The 24,004-nt window shown below is 37.3% G+C and overlaps 1 long non-coding RNA gene across 1 annotated transcript; it reads left to right on the top strand.

The window, feature by feature from the left end:
- Nucleotides 1-2,976: 2,976 nt before the first annotated feature.
- Nucleotides 2,977-4,198, top strand: LOC138733301 (uncharacterized). Its single transcript, XR_011339402.1, has 3 exons — nt 2,977-3,071; nt 3,509-3,712; nt 4,110-4,198. It is a non-coding gene; the product is annotated as an uncharacterized lncRNA (long non-coding RNA).
- Nucleotides 4,199-24,004: the final 19,806 nt, after the last annotated feature.

Genomic DNA, 24,004 nt, shown 5'->3' with positions numbered 1-24,004 from the left:
GAAACATTATGGTGAGAAAATAAGGAGTTTCAAATGCCAGTTGGAAGCTTACCAAGAGCTGATGAACAAGAGCAATACTCACTTGCAAGATACAATTAAGGTAATCAAGAAATACAACTTTTACAAGTGGGTAAGAATGACAGATAATCTCAGAGCAGGCTGTATAAGTAATAGTTTCTTCTTAGTCAAATGGAGACCCATAGTTCGTGAAATTAATATAAACCTATGTCTGTCTTCTTCTGGGGATGAATAAACCTTACACAATGTTTCCAAAACAGTTTTTGCATCTTGGCATTTCTTCAAGCCCCTGATGTAAACAAAGTGTAGAATAATCCTATATTGTCTGTGCTTGCATTCTTGGAGCTTTGTTTTTGTAAAAAAATGTATAAAGATATTCACAGAATATATAGGATGTGCAATGCTTTTCTTGTGATGAACAAATAAAGTTTATCCTTTTACTCCTTCTGTTCTGCAACTGAGGAAAAGGTTCAGCACATTCACCCCTTTATAGAGGGGCTTTAGAAGCAGATCATCTCTGAATGCAAGCAGTCATTGTAAATTAGTTAATTTTTGTTATTTTTGTGCAAGGTCACTAGGACTTAGCAGCCTGGTCCAAATATTATGACTTCTCAACATGTGTAGAACTGAAAACAAAACCCCAAAACTATAAGCCTTTTTAAAAACCAAAACACTGGTATAGCAGTTGTAAATACTTTTACCCTGTTTTACTGTCTTCAGAGCCTGAGGGAAAGAAACAGACAACTGATCCAAGAGAAAGACGATCTTCTTCAACAAATGAGGCAACAAACAGATAAATGGGAAGAAGAAAAGGTAGACAAAGCTAGTATGGGTTTTGGGTTTGGATTTACAATGTTCTTATCACCATTTCCAATGTGTGTTATTTCCCGGAACCTAGGGGACATGGAAACAACACCATCTGTCTCAGATATATACACCTAAATCAGCTAAGACTGAACTGCTCTGCATCTGTCTTCCTTTTTTATTTTCCAAAGATTTTTAGTCTTTAAACACCAATAAAGATGACATACATTTTTTGTCATACGGTATTATTCTTTCACTAAAAATTATTAGATTTTGATTTTTCACACTCAGTTACCAGTTCATGTCTTTCATAGAGTTGATACATTGGTTATTTTTTATTTAGCAATTAGAATTAAAAAAAAAATCGACAAAAACATTGCCTCATCTGAACTACTACAACACTGCAATACAATTGGTTGATGTAGCAGCAAAACTACCTCACTTGGTAGTTCCCAGGAAAAAGAGTTGCACTTAAAATTCCCTAGATTTTCCAGATTTCTCCATGATAATTCAACTTCAGTTCACTAATGACCTGAAACGTCTGCAGGGGCAGAAAATGAAACTTGTTGGTTTTTTATATAGAGCATCTGTGAGCATGGTCTGATAATTTTTATTTTCTGTGTAGTTTTCTATTCCACACAACATGCAAGTCTTCCTTGTAATTTTGCAGATCTTCAGCCTTGCTTTATAAAAGCCAATATTCATTGTATTACTGCAAGACGTATTCAGGGAGATCTTGGTGAATGTTGGTGTGGGGAGTGCCAAAGCCAGATTCTTTTTTGCATCTATGAAACTGAATGCAGATTCCTGAAGGATATTGGAATGAAGGTCTCAGCAAAAAGTTTTTTGCTTTTGGGGTTGGGGGTGGAGTTGAGATTTTTAGGGAGTTGTTTGAAGGCTTTTTTTAATTCAAATGAGGTAGCATCACATTTTGATGGAATTTTGCATAGCACCAGCATTTGAAATTAAGTTTTTCTCTTTTCAAACATTTTCAACAAAGTTTACCACCATAATGCCCTATAACTGAATGATAAACTTTGAAAAAACATAGAATTTACAAATCTTTTGACCTAAATATGAAATACCCAGGAAACGTAGCAAAAATATTATAATAACGAGTAAGAAGTGATAAGGGTACAATGTTCTAAGTTTTGTAGGTAGAAGAAATATCTTCTATTTGACCAAATAAGGCTTACAAGATTTGACACACACAACTATTTCTCCAGGACTGCCTTAGGACTTTGCTTCCAAAGTTTTTGTTCTTCATTTGTTTCAGGAGTCTCTAATTTTTTTTGTCTCATCTTTAATTCTGTGGACAAATGCTAATGAAAATAAAAGCATAGGTCATCTTGGTACAGCCTTTTGTGAAAGCACTAGAGTCTGAGCAGTCTCTGGTTTATTTCTACATTTTCTTTCCTAGTAAAAGCCAATTACTGCACAACAGTCTGTTTCACTGGTCTAGGCCTATAAGTAACATTAATTTGCTATCATTGATTATTCTTCCCAAGGAAATATTATGAAAACCAGTAACATTAATTTCCTGCTATCTTCCTTTTCTTATCTTGCAGGTCTGGATTCAAGAAAATTTGCATAAAAATATAGATTATCTTTATGTGCAGCACACACTGAGTGAGTTTTTTATTTCAGACACAGTTTATTGATCTCTTGATCTCTATTTTCTTTCCTCTTTGTTTCTCTGTTTGTACTGAGGTGCACACCAGCTGAAATCAATATAATCCTTTCCATTGTGGTAAGGTGTTGCAGGTGGAATAATAAAAGAATGTTGAAGCTAAAAATTATACCTGTGATGACTTCAAACTTGTTAGCATAACTGGCTTATTATAGTCAGTAATGATTTTTGAGTACATTTATTTTAGTACTTGTAGAATTCTATTTTGAATTTCAAAACAAAACAAAGCACAGGTCCTTTAAAATTATTTCAGTTTTAGTAAATATATGGAATTGTTGATTCTTATTAGTTCATTATAAATTCTTGATTTCTAAAGGGAGATAATTTTGCCTACTTAGACAATCTTCTTGGAACTGCATATTAGAAATTCTTAAGCTGTTTTTACCTGTTTTTTATTGTTTGCAATGCAGCTTTGCAGGAACTTCGTAACATCAGTCTATGTGTGAAAAGAATGCATGACCTCATGAATTTCCAGATAAGAGAGTTTCTGCAAAAGCCTGAAAAGGCAGAAGGAGAAAAAGAAGATGTGTCAGTGGTTTTACAATTAAAAACAGAACAAGTGAGCACAAAAGTGGAAATGTAAATGGTTCTTTTTAAGATTATTGCAGGTGTTTCAATGGAATCAGGCCAAATCTAGTGAAAGCTGAAGTTAACTATGGGACTCACTGACAGTAACAACTGCGTACAACTACATACATGGCTTGATAATGATGCATTGGTGATGAATGATTAAAATGCAACAGTAATGAAATTATTCTTATCTTTCTGGGATCAGTGATAGAACATTATCACTACAGTGATTGTAATATAGGATAGAACAAACTTGGCTACTAAATGTTTTAAATATCTACTTCTTTGGATTATAAAAACTATATCCTTTTTCTTTTCTCCATTTTTGCTCTACCTTGCTCATTAAAATCATGGCAACTTCTTATGAATTGAATGAAAATCTATAACCTTGCTTAATGTATAAGAGTTATCCTTGTGACCCCACAGGTAGCTAATGAAGAAGAGAAGCCTGAATGGTCAATGGAAAAGGGATATTTTTCGGAAGCATGCACCATCCTGCAAATGATACAGCTGTCTTTACAGAGACGAGAGAGAGAAGTCACTGAGATCTTACAGAGGGGAAGTAGATATAACAAGGCAATGAAACCTCAAATTGCAGTACTAGAATTCATGAAAACCCTTGTCAAGAAGGTAAGGAGTCATTTACTGCAAAGGTGGAAAGTTATTTACTGGGTGTCTAAAAACTTCAACATGGAAAAACAGTGTGGTTTAATTTATTATTGTTATTGTCTTATAACATAGAAAAGATGTTTTGTATACATTGATTTAAAGGTAAGGTTTTCAGAATGATGCATGGAAATAAAAAAATATAAACACAAGCACTGAAAGTCAGCTTACAGGAAACCGATGAGGCCAACTTGCACATTTCTTAATTGGCATTGTTTTAAAATATAAACTAGTGAACTGTAAGAATAACATGACATAAAATATGTGGGATTCTATCCTTCTGATCGGGTGAAAAACTTGAATTACATAACAGGTGTGCCAGCTTTACAGAAAATGCGACCTAATTTTTGATCCATGGTAGGTCCACACCATATATTGTGATGTCCCTGAAGCACAACAGTACATCAGTCAGCTTATCAGGAAGAATGTGGATGAAAAGGCTGATTGGAAAGAAGTCTTTAATAATGCTCAAACTGATACTCTGTCCTATGAAGTATTTAATGGAAAGGAACCTATGGATGAAAAAAGGTATATTGGGTAGTTAATAAAGCAAAGATAGAAATAGTACAGAAAAAACAATGAGTTGTCTTTAAAGAGATAAAGTACATTTTAAAGAATTTTATTATAATTTCCAGGTGTAATTGGGGGTGGGGGTGGGGAATGAAAATAGGGTCTGCATTTATATCAAAGAAGAAATTAAGGAACTTAGAAACACAAGCTACAAAAAGCAGGAAAATATTTTAGCTTAATTGGCTTATGCAAGCTTTATTCAGTGGGTTATAAAATATACTGAAATTAGCTTATTTGGCAAGCCTGTGCTACAGCACCAGCGTCTTCTTCTTCTTCTGTTTTTAGTGAAAAAAACTTTTTCTTCTTTATATTCCAGGTAATTACATCTTTCCTTCTATTTAAATAACCACTTCATTGTACTCTCTGCTCTTTTATTCTCTTTTTTTTTTTTTCATGACAGGACGCAGCTCTCAATGCAGCTTTTCAGAAACCTTGGGAACGCAAAATCTGAATTAGAATATGTTGAAACTGAGAAAATTGTGTTTGATTGTATTCAGACAGGGAAAATCCCCAACTGGATTAAAAGGGATTGTCTTTATGTAGCCTTGACAGGTGAGAAATCCTCTTGTCAGTTCAGAGTAGCCTAATTGTCCTCAGTCAACGCACTTTTGAATATAAGGAAACCTAGGAAAGCAGTAAAAGGCACTTAGAAGCATGCTGCTGTCATGTAATAAAGTATCCAATGAAACAACTTCAGTTATATGCATTTTAATTAATTGCTATATGTGTTTTAATATTGGGTCACAGCTTGTAAGCACACAGTTTCCTCATTTACCTCGCTATTCATCTCCTCTTTTGTTTACCCATCATTTTGAAAATCAGGTGTCTTTTGTATGCTATGTTTAAATATTTCAGTGGATGGCCAAGGTAGGCACACCCAGAATCACTCCAGACTTAGCAGCCATGCACTGAATACAGCAGCAAATGAAGAATACAGAAGGTAGTAAAGCCTTTTCAAGAAACCTTTAAATTATCTATTGAATGAACTTAACACATTGTGCTCATCTGAGAGGACTAATAGAAAATTTTTGTCAAAAATTTTTCAACAAAACAGGTCTTTTTGGTGGTTTAGGCAGGGACAGAAAGGTATTTGTGAACTTCCATTTGAGAGAATTACCATTTCTAATTTACAATATTTACTGAGCTGTATGTTTATTATAAGTAACTATGTAACTCCTGGAATTCTCCAGAAGATCCTGCAACGTGCTCTGAGGAGACAGTGCCACCATCCAGACAAAGTCTTGCAGAAGTTTAAAATCAAATCAAGGTAATAAATTTACAATGTATAATCCCACGTGGTTTTAAAACAAAAGTGTTAAAAATGGCCTTTTCATAACTATTCTTTAAGGGATTTGAATTTGCTCTGGATTATGTCCTTTGATGTCTATACATGAATATTTTTCCAAAATGCAAATATCAGTGGGAATTATGTACAGAAATATGCATTTATGTGCCTGTAGCTCCTAAACACACTTACGTTATAGAATAACATAGCTTTGCTAACTGTTGAATTATTTGGTGACACTTTTCTGTATATGAATAGATTCTCATGTTCTATTTTTACATCTGTATATCCATTTTACTATTCACTTACAAATATTTTTACGCATCTTGATGTCCCTGGATGCCTGCAACTAGTAAATGTATGTCAATGTATTCATATATCTAATAACTTTGGATGCACAGATCTTCTGTTTGGTGGTAGGTTTCAATGGAATATTGTCTAATCTGCATTTACATCAGAGTAAATAACTGAAAGAAATAACTGTTTGAATTCTCTCTGCTAAAGTGGCCTGGACATGTACTTACATGATGCAACAAAAAATAGAGTGCAATAATTCATATATTATATTGCTCTTGTTGGATCTCAAAGTGAATAGCACCAAAACTGCCTGAAATCATTATCTCCCCTATGCATACTTTAACCTCACAACTATCATCCCAAGTTAATTCACAGAAATTCTTCATGAGTAAGTAATGAGCACAAACTCTAAACTATTTATGTAATTATTAATTATACTATTGGTTGTGGTTTTGCTTTGCTTTGTTTGAGTTTGCCAAAGAACAAAAGAAAACTGAGAAAGATACTGACACTAGAAAATGTCCCTGTGTTAAAGACAGACATCAGAGGGAATGATTTAAACAGAAAAGCACTTTCTGCCATATCACTGGAGTGGAAAACAAATTGGAAGAATTAAAAGCCCATGGTTCATGATGTATCAGAAGAGTACTGCAGACATCAAACTGATTTCAAAATTTTATCCCTTTTAAGAAACATTCTTAAGTCATCTTGAAAAAACAAACAATACCACAAAAAACAGTTTTATAATAACCTTAAAGAATCTGCCTGAACAAAGAGGTCTGATTCAATCAGGTATGGATCTTCATGCAGGTGGAAAAGATGCATCTTACCAAGCTTTTGATGTCTCAAATGGAGCATTTAACATGCCTCTACAAGAAATATCTGCAGAGAAATGACTCCAAATGGTAATTTTCCTCAATGAAACACGAGTCTCTAAAATTAACTTCACACTGTCCCACTTTAAGAGTCAGTGGTTATTTTAAAGGGCTGTCTCTTGTTCCATAGTAAGTCCTTTAACTCTTCACCCTCTTTTCTTTTTCTTCAATAAAAAATGAGATTGAGGAAATCATAGTTCTAGTCAATCAAAGAATACATGAAGGCAAAGATAGTGATTGTTGTTCCTGAGGGCAACCACTTGTTATCTTTAGCAAATGGTTGTTGAAGACAACGATATTAAGTTCCTGGAAGAAAATGTATGTTGCAAATTTAGATACCAAATGTGCACTCTTAGGGCTGGGGATTTTTTCAACTGCTGGACATAAGTACCTGAGGCTATGAGTGGTTTATTTGCACTACTCAACTGAGTCAAGTCCCTAATAGTACTGCCCATATGCTAAGCTGAAAATAAGTTTTATTCCAGCACTGACCTGACATTCAGAAGGTAACATCCCCAACCTTTAATTTTTACTGCATGTCTGTTCATTATGTGCTGCTTCTAAATTAGAATTACCTATCCATAAAGAATGTTGCCTACAAATGAATCATACCTTCATGAAAGTGCTTTTGTGCAAACAAATTGCTAAGTGTATTACAAATATATACTGCTGGGAACACAATGTCTGTTTCTGAGTGCCCTTAATGTATTTATGGCTTGTTTCAATTGAGCTGTTAGTCTACTTGTCTGCAGTAAGACCATTGAAAGTGAATGCAAGAGAAAAGAAACAAGGACATAGATGTCATTAAAATGTAGATGCACTATGGTGATGATGCTCAAGAGAAAAATAACTAGAATGGGTAAAGAAGAGGGTGATTGTGAGTGTTTAGTGATGAAAACACCAATTTAGGTTGCACGAGCAGTGGTGATCAGTACAAGCATTGGTCAGGACTAGACCAGTGCCAGTCCAGTCCACCACAGGCAGAGAAAAAACCTAAATATTTGTAAAACTTATATATGAACTAGTCACAGGCTGTACACACAGACCACCAACTGAGTCTGCTGCAGTTAGAATTTTGATGTATTTGGTGGTGAGACAGCTAAGAACAGTATAAATCAGTATAAATCTTAGCTCTCCAGGACACTCAACCTGGAATGCAAAAATTCCTGGGATAGTTAGCTTGTCCACATTAGTAATGGCTTTCTCATTATCTTAGAAAGTGATAAAACTCCGTCATTACTCTACATATATTTTTGATGACATGGTTCCAGCAAAAATGTAATGTTCTCTGTATCATTACAACACAGAGAAGCGTTGTAGATGTGGCTCTCTTCAGAAGAGGGCAGTTTGTAAATAAGATAAAAACAGTGTTCCTATGTGCAGATCTCACATTAACCCTTCTCAGTTTCACCTGCATTCTCCCTCATGTGAGATTTGCCATTGAACTATTCTTATCTAAAATGGAAATAGCAATCTCATCATACAAATTAATTTTTACTATGCTTATTTGAGTAGATGCAAAAAGCATTCTTGAAAATCAACATAAAAACGTAGTTTGCTTTGAAGGAACTATTAAGATTCATAGTTAAGAAAAAAGGGGAGGCTTCACAATAGAAATGCAAGACAGTGACAGCATGGTGCAAATTCAGCTGGGTTGACAGAATATATGGGGAAGGCAAGAATTTAGAAAGGACTGGTTTCTTAAATCTTACACTAAAGTATGTTTTTCACTGTGCTCACACCTTTTGCAAAATAATAGGTATAAAAAAGATTGCCTATGACATGTAATGTTATCATACTGCGCCTATCTGAAAAAGCCGATGACTTTTGTTTGCTAAAATTCAGACACAGTTTTTCCAGATAGTGGAGGTTTAATTTATGTTTTTGAAAACATTAAAGGCAAGTTTCTGACAGTTTTCCTCCGTTGTGTTTCAGAAAAAAAACATGCCTTTGCCTGGTGGCAGAACTGTTCATCTCACTATATCTCACTATACCTGTTCATCTCCATGTATCTCACTATACCAGAACTAAAAATCACTTCAACTTAAACAGTTACCCTCATTAGAGAAAATACACGCTTTCACTTGGATGTCATTTTCCAAAACAGGTTTCCCTCAGATCTGACCCAACTTGACCCGACCCTTGTTCAAGAAAAGAAATGGGAACTGCTCTTCAGTCCTAATTTCCCTTCAATTTGTCCTCCAGGTTTTGGCTTATCATTCATGTGACAGTCTTTCACCTTTTCAACATTTTGACAGTCCATTTCATCACATAGAAACAAAGATGAATGCTATAAATAATAGTAGCTTACTTCTTCCTAGAGAAGGTGACACCCAAATGGAATTTCACTGTTTGTGTCTGATTTATTTAGCAATAAAATAGGTCACATTTTACTTTTTTTTTTTTAGTTACTTGAAGGCCACAACTATGTTAGAAAATTAGAAAACAGACAACAGTAGTGGTCAGCTAAGGAAAAGCTTCTAATACACTCTAAGAGCAAAGGAAAAGTGATGTAATATGTAAATAATATTGTTAATCTGAAAATGAAACAAGAAAGGGTGGAATTGTTAACTGAAGGATATTGTCCTCAATGTTTTCCGTACAAGACTATATTTTTCACACACAAGCCATAGCCTGTATACTTCAGCTGTACAGAATATGATGGAGTAATACAAGTGACAAAGTAAAGGTAGAATTGGTGTGATCTTCACTCATGACCTTGAGTCCATATTTATTGTAGTCAGTGAATGAGAGGAACAATTCTGAAGAGACTTCTGTTTATGAAAACCATCATTTTTACTCAGGGTGGCAGCCTGTCACAAGTGCAGTTCCCCTGGGATCAGTACTGGGCCCTACACTGTCCAACATCTTCATAAAGCATCTGGATTATGGAACTGGTAGCACCCTTACCAAGTCTGCTGATGTCACTGAACTGGGTGTTGAGGGGGGCATATCAGAAGGGAGAGCCATCTCTCAGAAAGGCCTGGATAGGCTGGCAGAGTGGACTAGGAAGAACTGTACGAACATTGACAAAATCTAAGTCCTGCACCTGGGATCACATAACCAAAGAGCCCCACACAGGTTAGGATCTGTGTGGCTGGAGAACAGCCTTGCTGAAAACATCGTGAGGGCTCTGGTGGACCGCAAGCTGAACGTGAGTCAGATCACTGCTGCAGCAATCAAGGTAAGTTGGATCCTGAACTGCATCATCAGGAGTATTATTAGCAGAGATAGAAGTGTGATCATCCTACTTCACTCAGTGCTTGCCAGGCTGCACTGGAGTTCTGTGCACAGTTCTGGTCCCCACGATTCAAGGAAGACTGGAGAGAGTCAAAGGAGAGCTGTGAAGATGATCAAATGGCTGGAGATCCTGCCCTTAAGGAAAGACTGAAGGAATTACATCTCTTCTCACTGGAGAAGAGGAAGCTCAGAGGGACCCCATCACCTTATTCCACTACTTGGAGGGCAGCTAGGAAGAGGACAGAGGCTCTCTTTTCACAAGGGGACACATGGAGAAGACAAGGAACAACAGGTGCAAGTTGCACTAGGAGAGTTTTTTTCTCAGAGTATGAAAGAATTTTTATTACACTGAGAACAATCAATCACTACAGCAATCTCCCCAGCAGCATGGTGAAGTACCCATCACTGGACATTTTCAAGATGCATGGTACAGGGTGCTAGATAATCTCATCTAGGCTTGCTTTCTCCTGAAAGATTGGAATGGGTGAACTTTTGAGGTCCTCTGCAACTTGGGCTGTTCTGTGATTCTGTGATTCCTTTGATGTTGACAATATACAGTAAGTCAGGAGGCATGCCCAGCTGCACAGGAAGAGGCCTCTGTTCCCTGCTCCCAGTGGAACATATGTGCCCTCAAAAGTGCTGGTCACTGTCTGAGGAAACTGCAGATGGTTTCTGGAGCACATTTTCTCTTACGTTCCCAGTGGCATTCAAGACTGCCGGTAACAGTGATGTTTTCCTATCAAATGCAGTCAATCAGCTACACAATGATAACTTCATTGACAGCAACTCCCCATCTGTTTATTTGTTTGGGTTCCACTTTAATGAACAGAAATCAGATAAAGTCAGTTGCAGAGAAATATTTTTCTTCTTGGTATTGATTAGAGACTTAAGAACATAGAAAATTACCATGCAGTCTAATCTGTTTGGTTTTGGTTATAAGCCCAATTTTCTCATTTATCTACTTAAATATTTTAATGACTATAAATTTAGATAGTGTATGGTTTTATCAAGTTGCCTGTGCCTAGGTTTTATTCTGTTCAGTTTTCCTAGTAACTTAGGAAATAATTGTCCTCAACTAAGGCTTGACACATCTCATAAGTTGTTTGCTGGGTGACCCAAAATTAGTACACTGATTTCTTGTTCATTGTAAAAAGTTAAGATTGACTTAATGGAGTTGCCTATGTTTAATAAACAAGATTTTTTTTCATCTTGATGAAAGACAAGTGAGTCTTTCAATTTCTCCTCTCTGACAGACTGTGAAATATTTGTACCCTTAATGGGAATAAATAGGTTTGAAATCTGCTTTAGATTTAATCTCTTGGGGTATCTAGGATTGTGTATCTACATGGTGGTACAGCAGGAGTAGTCTTCCCCCATCTTTACCTCTCCAAAGAGTGAGAATTGGCAGAACTGCTCTTTTTACCCATGAACAATCAGAACAAATGAAGTTGTGAACAGACAAGTGACACTGACTCCACTCTTTGCACAGTAAAGTGCTGGGGTTTATATGTTCAGCTCTTGGAAACTGCATAGATAAGCTCTGGACTGAAATGTCAGTGACAAAGAAAGCCCGCAGACTGTCAATTCTAAAATTTATCTCTTTAGAAGAAACTCTAAATCATTCATATTTCCTACACTGAAATAAATCTGAATTAAAGTAAAGCAGTTTCAGCTGATGCTAAAACTGGCAACCGTGGCAGAACTTTACATTCAGATTCTGTCAGAAAATGTGTCTCCATTTTGCAGTAGCTAATTTTTTTCTCTTTTTCTTCATTTAACTTCCCTTTTTTTTCTTATTTTTTTCATTTATCCACTTTTTTTTAATGTTATAAATAGGTTTTTTATCTCTGTCTACAAATTATGATTTTTTTTCTTCATTGGCTAATTTCTTGAAATAGATCCCTTAAGATATTTTATATATTTGTATCATAGAATCATAAAATGATTTGAGTTGGAAGTTATCTTAAAGATCATTTAATTCCAGCCCCCCTGCCATGGGCAGGGACACGTCCCACTAGATCAGGCTGTTCAAGGCCCCATCCACCATGGCATTGAACACATCTTTGGATGTGGCATCCACAACTTCCCTGGGCAACCTGTTCCAGTGCCTCACCACCCTCATTGTGAAGAATTTCCTCCTAGTCTAAATCTTCCCCTCTCCAATTTGTAACCATTGATATCCTTCTATCAGTAATGAACAGTACTATTCTGGTAATTGAATGTTGAGCTCCTTTTCTCTTAGTGAAGTTGTTCATTTAGTACTGTTTGGTTTGGTTTTTTTATTAATTGACTAATCAGGTTAAGACAAATATTTCAGAATTATTTAGATGTATGGTCTTCCATTTAATTATATGACACAAACTCACCATCATAAGAAAGAATAATAACAGTGCTAGTCGTTCTTATTAACATATCCTTTACACAACCCAGTCCTAGTCTATATTTCTGTTCAAAGGAAAGTTTTTGTTTTTATGCTAGAGCTCTCCAGCTCCTCATGGAATGTTGTAAGATGAATGCATTAGTAAATATGTATTTTAAGGGTAGAAAAAGTGATAAATTATTAAACTGTTACTCAGTTATTCTATGAAATAAATATTGAAACCCCCAATTTCTACTAGAAGAGAAACTACAGTCCCTTTGTTTCATTCAGCACAGCCAGATCTGCCACCTCGCATCATAGTCAAGTCATAGTAAAAAGAAATTTTTCCCAAGGTAAGGTCCTCAGCAGTGTTGTAGAAAGCAATAATCTTGTGCTACTTTCTTTGTCTGTTCTCACAGTGGTAGCTGAAGATGCAGGAGCATAACTGAAATGATTACCAGACTGATTATTTTTTTTCAATTACTGCATGTATTAATTTTTTTAATTATAAATATAATCCTGAATTCAGTGGAATTTTTTATCTCACTTGGTGCATTGTGAGCAGTGGTGGTCCTAATGGTGCAGACTTCAGCTGTTTCTACAGCACCCCCTGCCATGAGGCTCAGGCTTAAGAAACAGAGCAGCCCATTGCATGTCAGGCAGAGCTCAGGTCTGCCTGTGCCAAATGCCTCTCTGCTGCTAGTGGCAGGGTGTGACAAAAGTGTAGATGATATGGCCGTGGGCAGTGACTGGAGTACGACCTCTATCCTCTAGCAAACACCATGGCTAGATGATAGGGCAGTCTCAGAGGTCTTTGTGGTTTCAGTGCAGACAGGATTACTGCTTCCCAAGATATTACTATGTGCTTGCATTTGTGGTAGCTGTCTTGGCGATACCAGGGGTGCGTTCTCCCAGCCTTCAGCTGTGCAATGAGTGCAATGTGACCCTATGGGAGCCCTCTGCTTCCTCTGCCTCAATCATATTATTTCAGTATCTCAGATTTTTGCCTTCTCCTTACTTACCAAGTTTCTTCTGCTGAGTACATTTGATTTCCACCAGCCATTTTATTCCTTTGTGCGTCCTTTTCAGTATCCCTTTGCCAGAAGCCACATCTGCAGCTTTGGTGCTATGAATCATCTTTAGCTCACAAAACACAAAACAGTCTGATAATTTGAAGTTTGCTACAGAAACTTGGCAATTAAACCCTTCCTCTGGTCCCATAAGCATGTGAGGTCACTAATAGCATGCTTTGCAAGGCAAACAAGCCCACCTCCACATAACAAACAGCATTCTTTGTGAAACTACTTGCTTGGGTGCTTCAGGAGGTAGCATAACCTCAGTCCTATAATGTGCTAGCAATGCTAGAGAAATTAGGGTCCTCATGCTGTGACAAGTCCCTTTATTGCTAGGTTCGTAGTGGATTTGGTTCAATGATCCCATCCAGTAGTTGTAGAGTGCTAGGGGGATGAATACAGTTCCTTTTAACTAATGCTGAGACAGGACAACTGCTGCATTTCCCTAAATAATTCTGCTTTGTAAAAGGTATGATCATGGGGAACTATTGTCAGCAGAAGTGGAAAAATACCTTTACAAGCATACTTGTTATTGATGAGACAGCACAATGAAACCTTTTTATGCTGACAAATAGATGGGGGCAAAGAAAGAAAAATTGTGAATGATATTTTTGAAAACTTCAGTGAGATTACTACATTTCTGAGTACATCATTTTTCTCTTGCAAGCCAAAATATGCAATATTAGTTATTCACATAATACTTAGACTCAAATTCTGAATTTTTGTGCAAGTGAAATAGCTGTATTTAGCCTTTGCAAAATGTGTCATTAAGCATGTCCATCTAGCGAGTGCAAAAGTGCACTATGGTTTTCTATATTTATGTATCATAATATTATGCATATCTTCTAGCAATGAACTTGAACTGAATTTGTTTTATAGATTCGAAATCTATTATTGAAATAATGTGTTAGTATTGCATGTAAAATATATTCAGTTCATCTCTCAGTACACAAAGGAAAGAATTCACACTTCAGCAGGTGATTCTCCTAGCTAAATGAAACAATGCCGAAATGACAGGCCATGAGCATGTTTACTTAGCCATAGGAATGTTGATGTAATGTTTCTTCAGAAAAAACAAGTAGTTTTTTTTCTGAGAATTGCATTTTTTTGCTGATTTAATTATCTCTCTGTCCTTTTCAGTACCTTTGATTGCCTCTTCTAGATACCCAGCTTCATCAAATAAAGCTCTTTTTTAGTTCTGTCCTTTGGTAGATACATACTACTATATTAATGCATAACCATTTGACCAGATCCAGTGTCTTTTGCAGGATATGTATTTCATTCCCCATTTTTCTTCAGTTGACATGATTTTATTCTACCAAAGGCTATGGACAGGCCACAGGTGGTTTCAAAAAAGAATGCCTGACAATCCTTTATGCAATCTTTTAAAAACTAAGTTTAGAATTATTGTTATTTTTAGCTTATTTTTACATTTCAGTTTATGGACTACAATTTATGCAGCAAAAGTGAACTCCTATGGACTGTGTAAATCAGAAAAATATCAGGAAAAATATGATATTCTCTAAGATTTATGAAATAACTAATTTATGAAATTGTCCTTAAATTATACAATCAAATTAGCAATACAACTAAAGCATTTTTGCTTAGGAAAAAAATGGCTCTGGTACAATTGTTTTTCACAGAGTCAGAATACCATGTGTTTGTGTAAAAAAACCATATACTGAAAATTATGTTCTTAGTGAGATTGAAATTTTAAAATGCATAGGTTTCATTGCAAGCCCAAAATCTGGAGAAAGACCTAATTTCTGGACTTGCACACTGTTGATATCCAGTCGATGTAGCAACATTGTTAAGTTGAAGATTTCGACATTAATAAAGCTGTATCCCAAGCACATTCTTTTGCCAAGTCCAAACAAAGATCATTACTTTTCCAGTTAGGCCTTGTTTATTGTACAGTAGTCACAGACAAATGTTACAGGGTTGAACAGGTCTGGGTTCACCCATAATGTTCTAAAAATAAATATAATAAATCTGAGTGTTTGCCCACATAGTTTCCCAGTCTAATGATGGGACCTAATATCAGACTGCTTGCTCAGCAGAAAAAAAGTTTGAGTCTCTAGAAAGTGTACTTTTAGAACATGTGTATACCACAGTGAACCCTAAAATTAACCCCTGAATATTTTTTTCTTTCAATGTGGCTTCTAAGAAAATACAAGCTTAATAACAAGTGATAAGTGACACTCCTCAGGGATTGTTATTGGGGCCATTACTGTTTAACATCTTTGTCACAGACATGGACAGTGCAGTTGAATGCACCCTCAGCAACCTTGATGATGACACCAACCTGTTTAGTACGCTCGACATGCTGGAGGGAAGGGATGCAATCCAGAGGGACATTGGCAGGCTTGAGAGGTCAGTTTATGCACATCTCATGAAGTTCAAGAAGGCTAAGTGCAAGGTCCTGCTCCTGAGTCAGGGCAATTCTAAACAAAAATACAGGCTGGGTGTAGAATGGACTGAAAGCCCTATGGAGAAGGACTTCAGAGTGCTGGTGGATGAGAAACTCAAGATGAGCTGGCGATGTGCGTTTGCAGGCCAGAAAGTCAACTGCATCCTGGGCTGCAGGTCAAAGGAAGTGATTTTCTTGTTCTGCTCTAATGCATCTCCACCTGGAGTACTGCATTCAGTTCTGGAGTCCTCAGCACAAGAAGGACATGGATCTGTTAGAGCCAGTCTAGAGGAGACCATGAAGATTATCAGAGGGCTGGAGCACTTCCCATACAAGGACAGGGTGAGAATCTTAAACCTGCCGGGTCCTGCACTTGGGGCACAACAACCCTATGCAGTGCTACAGACTAGGAGATGTCTGTCTAGAAAGCTGCCTGGAGGAGAATGACCTGGGGGTGTTGGTTGACAGCCGACTGAATATGAGCCAGCAATGTGCCCAGGTGGCCAAGAAGGCCAATGGCATCTTGGCTTGTATCAGAAATGGCGTGACCAGCAGGTCCAGGGAAGTTATTCTCCCTCTGTACTCGGCACTGGTGAGACCACTCCTCGAGTACTGTGTTCAGTTCTGGGCCCCTCACCACAAGAAGGATGTTGAGACTCTGGAGCAAGTCCAGAGAAGAGCAACAAAGCTGGTGAGGGGGCTAAAGAACAGGTCTTACGAGGAGCTGCTGAGAGAGCTGGGGTTGTTTAGCCTGGAGAAGAGGAGGCTGAGGGGTGACCTCATTGCTCTCTACAACTACCTGAAAGGAAGTTGTAGAGAGGAGGGTGCTGGCCTCTTCTCCCAGGTGGCAGGGGACAGGACAAGAGGGAATGGCCTCAAGCTCCGCCAGGGGAGGTTTAGGCTGGACATTAGGAAAAAATTTTTCACAGAAAGGGTCATTGGGCATTGGAACAGGCTGCCCAGGGAGGTGGTTGAGTCACCTTCCCTGGAGGTGTTTAAGGCACGGGTGGACGAGGTGCTAAGGGGAATGGTTTAGTGTTTGATAGGAATGGTTGGACTTGATCCGGTGGGTCTCTTCCAACCTGGTTATTCTATGATTCTATGATTCTATGAAATGTATTTTCCACTTTACAATTCCAATTGGTCTTTGGACAGAAGAGAATGAAATTGCAGATGGGTGTGGGAGTTGTCTGGATTCTTTGTTCTGGTCCAGGTGGAATATTCGACGATAGTCTAACTCTCTTACTCATGTTGAGTCTTCTGTTTATATCTACCTACAAAATAAATAAAATGGACATTGTTTTTTTGTAACAGTAGTTGAGATCACAGAAGCTCACCTGAGTAGATTATGCCTCCCTCTGGAGTCTTTTAAGACTGCCATCTTTTCTTTACTGACAATAAGAAAAATGAGGTGTGTGCTTCATTTTGTCGCATATGTAAAACTTGGATCCAAGTGAAGTTCTGAAGTTAAATAGTTCATATCTCATCTATGTAGAAAATGTTTTGCTTAGACACTTTTTCAGACCATTTATCAGTTTCCTACTGTCAGTTTTTCTGGGCTTCAGGAAAGAAAATTAGACACGAGAGTAATTCAGTTGTAGCTGTGTCAAAACCTATAAAATAATGCATTATATTTTACCTTACATGTGTCATTAAAATGATTCTGTAAAAAAAATAACTGCCATAGTGCCTCTTTGGCCTAATAAGACAGAAATCAGTTTCACGAGTGTAAATAAGGACAAACACATGTACAGAAGAATAAAAATGATGATGAAAAATAAAAATATTAACATAATTTAGACATTTCTGTTAGCTGTGCAATTCAATTATGGAGGAAGGGTTTGAAAGCATGATCTTGATAGGGGATACTCTATTATAGATACCTGAAAAATATCTCATACTGTAGAGCTTTGATATTGCTTGCTATATTGCATCTGCATTAAAATAACATTTGCAATTCTACTGATTAACAACATAAATGAGCAGTTGGCGACATTTTGGAAAAAGTCAAAAGAAAAATTAAGAAATTACACAATGATGCAGAAAGACAGAAGAAATCTTATATATGCATTTCACTTGCCACACCAGATATAAGCATATTTATGATTTTGATGATTGATTGAAACAGCATTAAATATCAGTTTTCAGTGAAATACAACTACCTCTAGTGAAAGCAAGTTACAGAATTAGTGCTTGAACCGTAGTTTATTTTTTGAACCTATCTTAGAGTACAGAGATACCAAGTGAACGTAATTGTTTGATTTATGATATTAATGAATGAACGTAATAAGCTTTGTGATGTAAAATAACACTTGATCTCAGACGAGTGCAATTGCATGAGAAATTTTGTTTAAAAATGGACAAGGGAAAGGCTGTGGATGTAGTCTTCTCAGACCTCAGTAAAGTCTTAGACACAGTTTCTATCAGTATTCTGCTTCGGAAACTGTCACGCTCTGGCCCGGACAGGCGCACGCTCTCCTGGGTGGAAAACCGGGCCCAGAGAGTGGTGGGAAATGGAGTTAAATCCAGCTGGAGACCAGTGACAAGTGGGGTTCCCCAGGGCTCAGTGCTGGGTCCAGCCCTGTTCAATGTCTTTATCAATGACCTGGATGAAGGCATTGAGTGCATCCTTAGCAAGTTTACAGATGACACTAAGCTGGGTGGAAGTGTAGATCTGCTGGAGGGTAGGGAGGCTCTGCAAAGGGATCTGAACAGGCTGGACCACTCGGCTGATACCAATGGCATGAGGTTTAACAAGACCAAATGCCGGGTCCTGCACTTGGGGCACAACAACCCTGTGCAGTGCTACAGACTAGGAGAAGTCTGTCTAGAAAGCTGCCTGGAGGAGACGGACCTGGGGGTGTTGGTTGACAGCCGACTGAACATGAGCCAGCAGCGTGCCCAGGTGGCCAAGAAGGCCAATGGCATCTTGGCTTGTATCAGAAACAGTGTGACCGGCAGGTCCAAGGAGGTGATTCTCCCTCTGTACTCGGCATTGGTGACACTGCTCCTCGAATCCTGTGTTCAGTTCTGGGCCCCTCACCACAATAAGGATGTTGAGGCTGTGGAGCAAGTCCAGAGAAGAAGCTGGTGAAGGGGCTGGACAACAAGTCTCACAAGGAGCAGCTGAGAGAGCTGGGATTGTGTAGCCTTGAGAAGAGGAGGCTGAGGGGAGACCTTGTTGCTCCCTGCAACTACCTGAAAGGAGGTTGTGGAGAGGTGGGAGCTGGGCTCTTCTCCCAAGTGACAGGGGACAGGACAAGAGAGAATGGCCTAAAGCTCTGCCAGAGGAGGTTCAGGGTTGGCATCAGGAAAAAATATGTCACAGAAAGGGTCATTGTGCACTGGAACAGGCTGCTGAGGGAGATGGTTGACTTACCTTCCCTGGAGGTCTTTGAAAGATGGATGGATGAGGTGCTGAGGGATATGATTTAGTGAATGATAGGAATGGTTGGATTCGATGATCCAGTGGGTCCTTTCCAACCTAGTGATTCTATGATTCTATGATTCTATGAAAATAATTGGATGTCGTCTTAAAACCTGGCATCTTTTATTTTTAAGAATATATTACAAGACTATAGGAACTTAAGGTATTTAATTTATCTCTCTGTATAATACTAGAGGGGACTGTAATATCTTCTTTACATTGTATAATCATAATTTCATCAATTAGTAATGAGAATTACATTGAAAAGTCAAAAAAAAAGATTGAAATAATGCTCATATCGGATGTCCATGAGTTAATTATGCTGCCATTACAATAGACTTCTATAGTTCCCATTAATTATCATTAAAATGATCTCAGCACTTTTTTTCACTGTTTCTTTACATCCTAAGCTATCAATACTATGACACGTAATATGACTAACTTACTAAAGAGTCAAACTGCACGTAATCTTCAAAAGACCAATTGCTAGTAGTAAAACCCAGTAACACTGCAGTCCATTTTCATGGCAAATTTTGCCAGGCAGTTTGTGTAGATTAACACAATTTAATTGTGTTCTACTTTATCAAAACTGAACACAGTATTTGAGGTGTGGCCTCACTAGTACAGAGTACAGGGGCAGAATAACCTCCCTGGTCCTGCTGGCCACGCTGTTTCTGACATAAGCCAAGATGCTATTGGCCTTCTTGGCCACCTGGGCACACTGCAGGTTCATGTTAAGTCAGCTCTTAACCAGATGCCCAGGTCCTTCTCTGCCAGGCAGCTTTCTAGCCACTCTTCCCCAAGCCTGCAGATGCAGAACAGTGCAGGGCTGAATCTTCAATGACTAATGTAAATTCACATTCCTCTCTTCCTTGTCTGAACTTTCTTGAGCTACAAATTAAGACAAAATCTTACAGAGATAAGATGAGCAATTGCACTCTTATTAGTACAGATGGGAATCATGCCATGGATATCAATTGTAAGAAGGATCCAGAACTCCTAAGTAGTGCTTGAATCTTTCTCTTTCCCCATGTCAACAAAACAGTGAATTAACACATCCCAGACTATATTTAAATTTTATTGAATAAAACAGTTATTGGGGAGTAAGCTCAGGGATTTTGAGATCTAACAGGGTAGTAGTAGTGCATGGACCTAAGCAACACCTCCGTCAGCCTTTCAAAAACTTTTCAATTATGTGTGATGTTCAGATTGCATGTATTCTTTTCTAAAATTCAGCTGAAATTCTAATTGCTGTGAGTGGGAGCTACAAGTATATATCATTATTAAGACTGTAAGTAGGCTAGAGCATTTAATACATTGTGTACTATACAAGGCTTTTTGTCCATGTTCTGCCTATAAATGTGTCCAGACACAGTACTGACCCTATAGACATTGAAATTCCAGAAATAATTGGGTTTGGATCTTAATGCATACTCTCATAAAATGTGTACCTGCTGAGATCTAAAAGAAGAGCTAAACTAATGTGAGGTATTTTAAAAAGTATCCAAATCCATTTTCCATTAAACTTATTCTCTTCTGTCTTCTGGTGTTATTTCTTCTAGCCCAGGAACATCCAGCTCTCTGTTTTTCCAGATATACCCTATTTCCCAATGTGCCTTTTGCATTCCCTCTTTTCACAGTAACATTGAAAAGTTGAGCTTTTTTGAAATTAGTAAGCACTGCTTTGATAAAAAATGTCTACAGATTCCAGGAACAGAATCCTTGTTATTGCTACCTTGTTTGGTGTCAGCGGCTTTAATATGTGAAAGGTCTGTTTAGCCGAAGTCTAAACATATTTTCTGAGCTGTGTAATCAGACCCAAGTATTCAGAGCTCCATACTTCTTCCAGCCTGCAGATAAAATGGGTTAGTTTTTGTCATTGTGGTTATTATGTTGGACAAGCTAGGAGACAGAGAAGGGGGATTTTCATATTTTACATTCATTATTCTTCTGAATTTGCTTAGGGTGAATATTGCTTTTTTAACAAGAGAAAAGATGTATTCCATATGTTGAAAAGCTAACAGCTTGCAGCTTTGCAGATGCTTCAATCAGTACATAGACTTAACAAAATATAAAATAAGAAAATATTTGAGTTTTTCAACAAAGGTGCTGATTAAGATTTTTACAATAAAAATATTAATGTCCTCAGAAGAACAGCTTTTCTTGACTTGAAACCTTCTTCTGTTTTACAATTTTTCAATAGTTCCAAGATTGCTATTGCCTCAACTCATTAAATGTTTTGTCTGCCTTTTCCACCTAAATGCTTAAAATTATCTTTTACTTATTTTTACAGGTAAGGAAACATTTTAAAAACTTGACTGTAAACAGTGCTAGCTGGTTAGGATATATTATCACAACATCTTGTCCTTTTTCTGTTTGATATTCGTTCTCTATCTAAGGATACTGGAATGTATCAAAATTTAAAAATGCTCCATTATGTTTTGTATGGAATTTTTTATTATTATTATTCAGAATTTAACATAGAAAGGAGATATAAAAAGTGTGCTTTAAATTGGAGACAATAAATTCTTCTCTACCTTAACTCTACAACTCCTTGACAAATTGAGAAACAAAATATAAGTCATAAATTGTAAATTTTGTTAAATCAGGCATTTGGTGAAGAATTAAGAAAAAAACTTCTTACCTTAACACAAGAGGTATACTGTTCCCAAATGTTTTTGCTCTTGAAATCTATCCTTGTTTTGAACACAAGTGAAGACAATGCTCATTTTATTGCCCAGAAGATGATGGAAAGCAGAGAAAAGATCAGCAGTATTGCTACAGCTGAAGATCTGCGTGCCTTCATGGCTAACTTGAAGAACTGAGAGGATCTCCTTGTTATTTTGGTTGTATCATTTTCCAAAGTACAGGTTACAGATGACATTTACTAAACAATCAGGTTTAAAGCTACATGCAGTGTCTGAGAGGTCTCTAAATGCTCTCACAATCTCCAAAACATCAGAGGTTATGTTTTTTTGGCATACTAGAGCATGTGAGATTTTTTGTCTGTTCTGATGACAGCTTTCTCAGGAAGTTTTTTACTGTCTCCTTGTGGACATTCTATCTTTGTCTATATTTCTATTAAGAGTCATACTTCCCTCATTTTCAGTCAGAGAAAAGCTATAAAGAATTACCTGCCAACAGAGTTTTCTCCTTGCCTTTCTAAAGCCTGCACAAATATGCCAATGTCGCACAGAACTATCACTGCCACAAATCCTTGGTTATATAAGATTATTCTCCAATTTGCTGCAAGTTTCCAGTAACTGGCTGTAAAAGTGGGAACCAGTGGCCTCTTCATTCTTTTCTTGTCTGTCTTCTACTTTTTAGCATCATATCATAACTGTGCAACAGTGCTGTGTGTATTTCTGTATATGATAGTGTTTGAAATGAAGAAGAGTTCAACATAGTGTATAAGACAGCTATTTGCAAAATAAAAGTATGTTTTGCAAAAAGAGTTCCAAAGAATGGCTTAAATTGCCTCTAAAACAGAAAAAGGTTCTTCTGACAGGAGTCACACTGACTGCACAACTATTAACTGCCCTGTGTGCTGATTTCTTTAATGTTCTTTCTTTTCTGAGAAGTAGTAAGTTTTTCTTTCATCAGACTTAGGGTTTTTTTCTATCCCTTTTCCTCTGTGCCTGATTTGTTATCATTTTTGTAACACTTCTGGGAGAACCTTCAGCCTCATTGGGAGAGAAGCATGCCTAGTGCAGTATAATTTCTGCCTAGTGAAAGACCAGAGTAAAAACCTGAAAGCTTTATCTGAACTGGGTATGCCAAAAACCATGGCACCATAAAGGTGTAAAACCCTGCTGACTTTCTTTAGAAAATGTCATTGAACCTTACTGAGGGAAAAGGGCTACTGAGCTACCAAAAATTTGATACCACAGATGGCAAATTTTGTATATCCCTCCTATATGCATGAAACTTAAGTGTCCAATCAATTGTGACAGTCACGTTCAGCCTTCACTTCTACTGGTTGCATTTCTAGCAAAGTTACTGCTTTATGAAAATTATTCTACACAAGCAAACCATATTATACGCACACACACAATAAGAAGGAAAATAGAGTCTAATATATTTCCTACTTCAGTTAGTTCATATTTTCTATTCATTTCAAACAATATTAATTTTCAAGAATCCCTGGTCTAATGCTTAATAAGTCAATTTACAGGCAAGATGCATATGCCAAACAAAGGCATATCAAAAGAGCGACAAAGATGCAGAGATTCTTTTCAGCAACATGCACAGCATATATGAACTGAAGTCCCTTTGTCTGAATGCAGTTCTGCCTGAACAGATATTTTTACATCTTAACATTAAACTTGAGGTGATTTTAAAATTGGTCACAAGTGAAATTCATGCTTGTAGTGTACCTTTATGGCAGAAATAAGAGTCTAAACGAAACAAAAAAAATTTCCAATATTCAAATCATGAGGTAGATTTCAACGGGCATTAAACCATGACCTGTTCATACTATGATCACCCCACGTTCATCCAGCTACCCTAATGCCCACATTCAGAAAGGTTATGGCTCCCTCTCATGTCATTTTTTTTGTACTTCATTGGAAAAGTGTGGGCAATGTGTACTTTCACGTCTTAGCCCCTTGAGTTCGAAATTAGGCACAGTGACCTGGTGTTTGTGCACATGTATTCCATTAACAACTAAACCCTGTAAAAAAAAACACACCAGAATGACACATCAGCCCACCTTGATCCA

This window comes from Phaenicophaeus curvirostris, chromosome Z, assembly GCF_032191515.1.
Source record: "Phaenicophaeus curvirostris isolate KB17595 chromosome Z, BPBGC_Pcur_1.0, whole genome shotgun sequence".
Taxonomy (NCBI): Eukaryota; Metazoa; Chordata; class Aves; order Cuculiformes; family Cuculidae; genus Phaenicophaeus; species Phaenicophaeus curvirostris.
The sequence above is the reverse complement of the archived record's forward strand: the minus strand, read 5'-3'. Positions and strand labels throughout refer to the sequence as shown.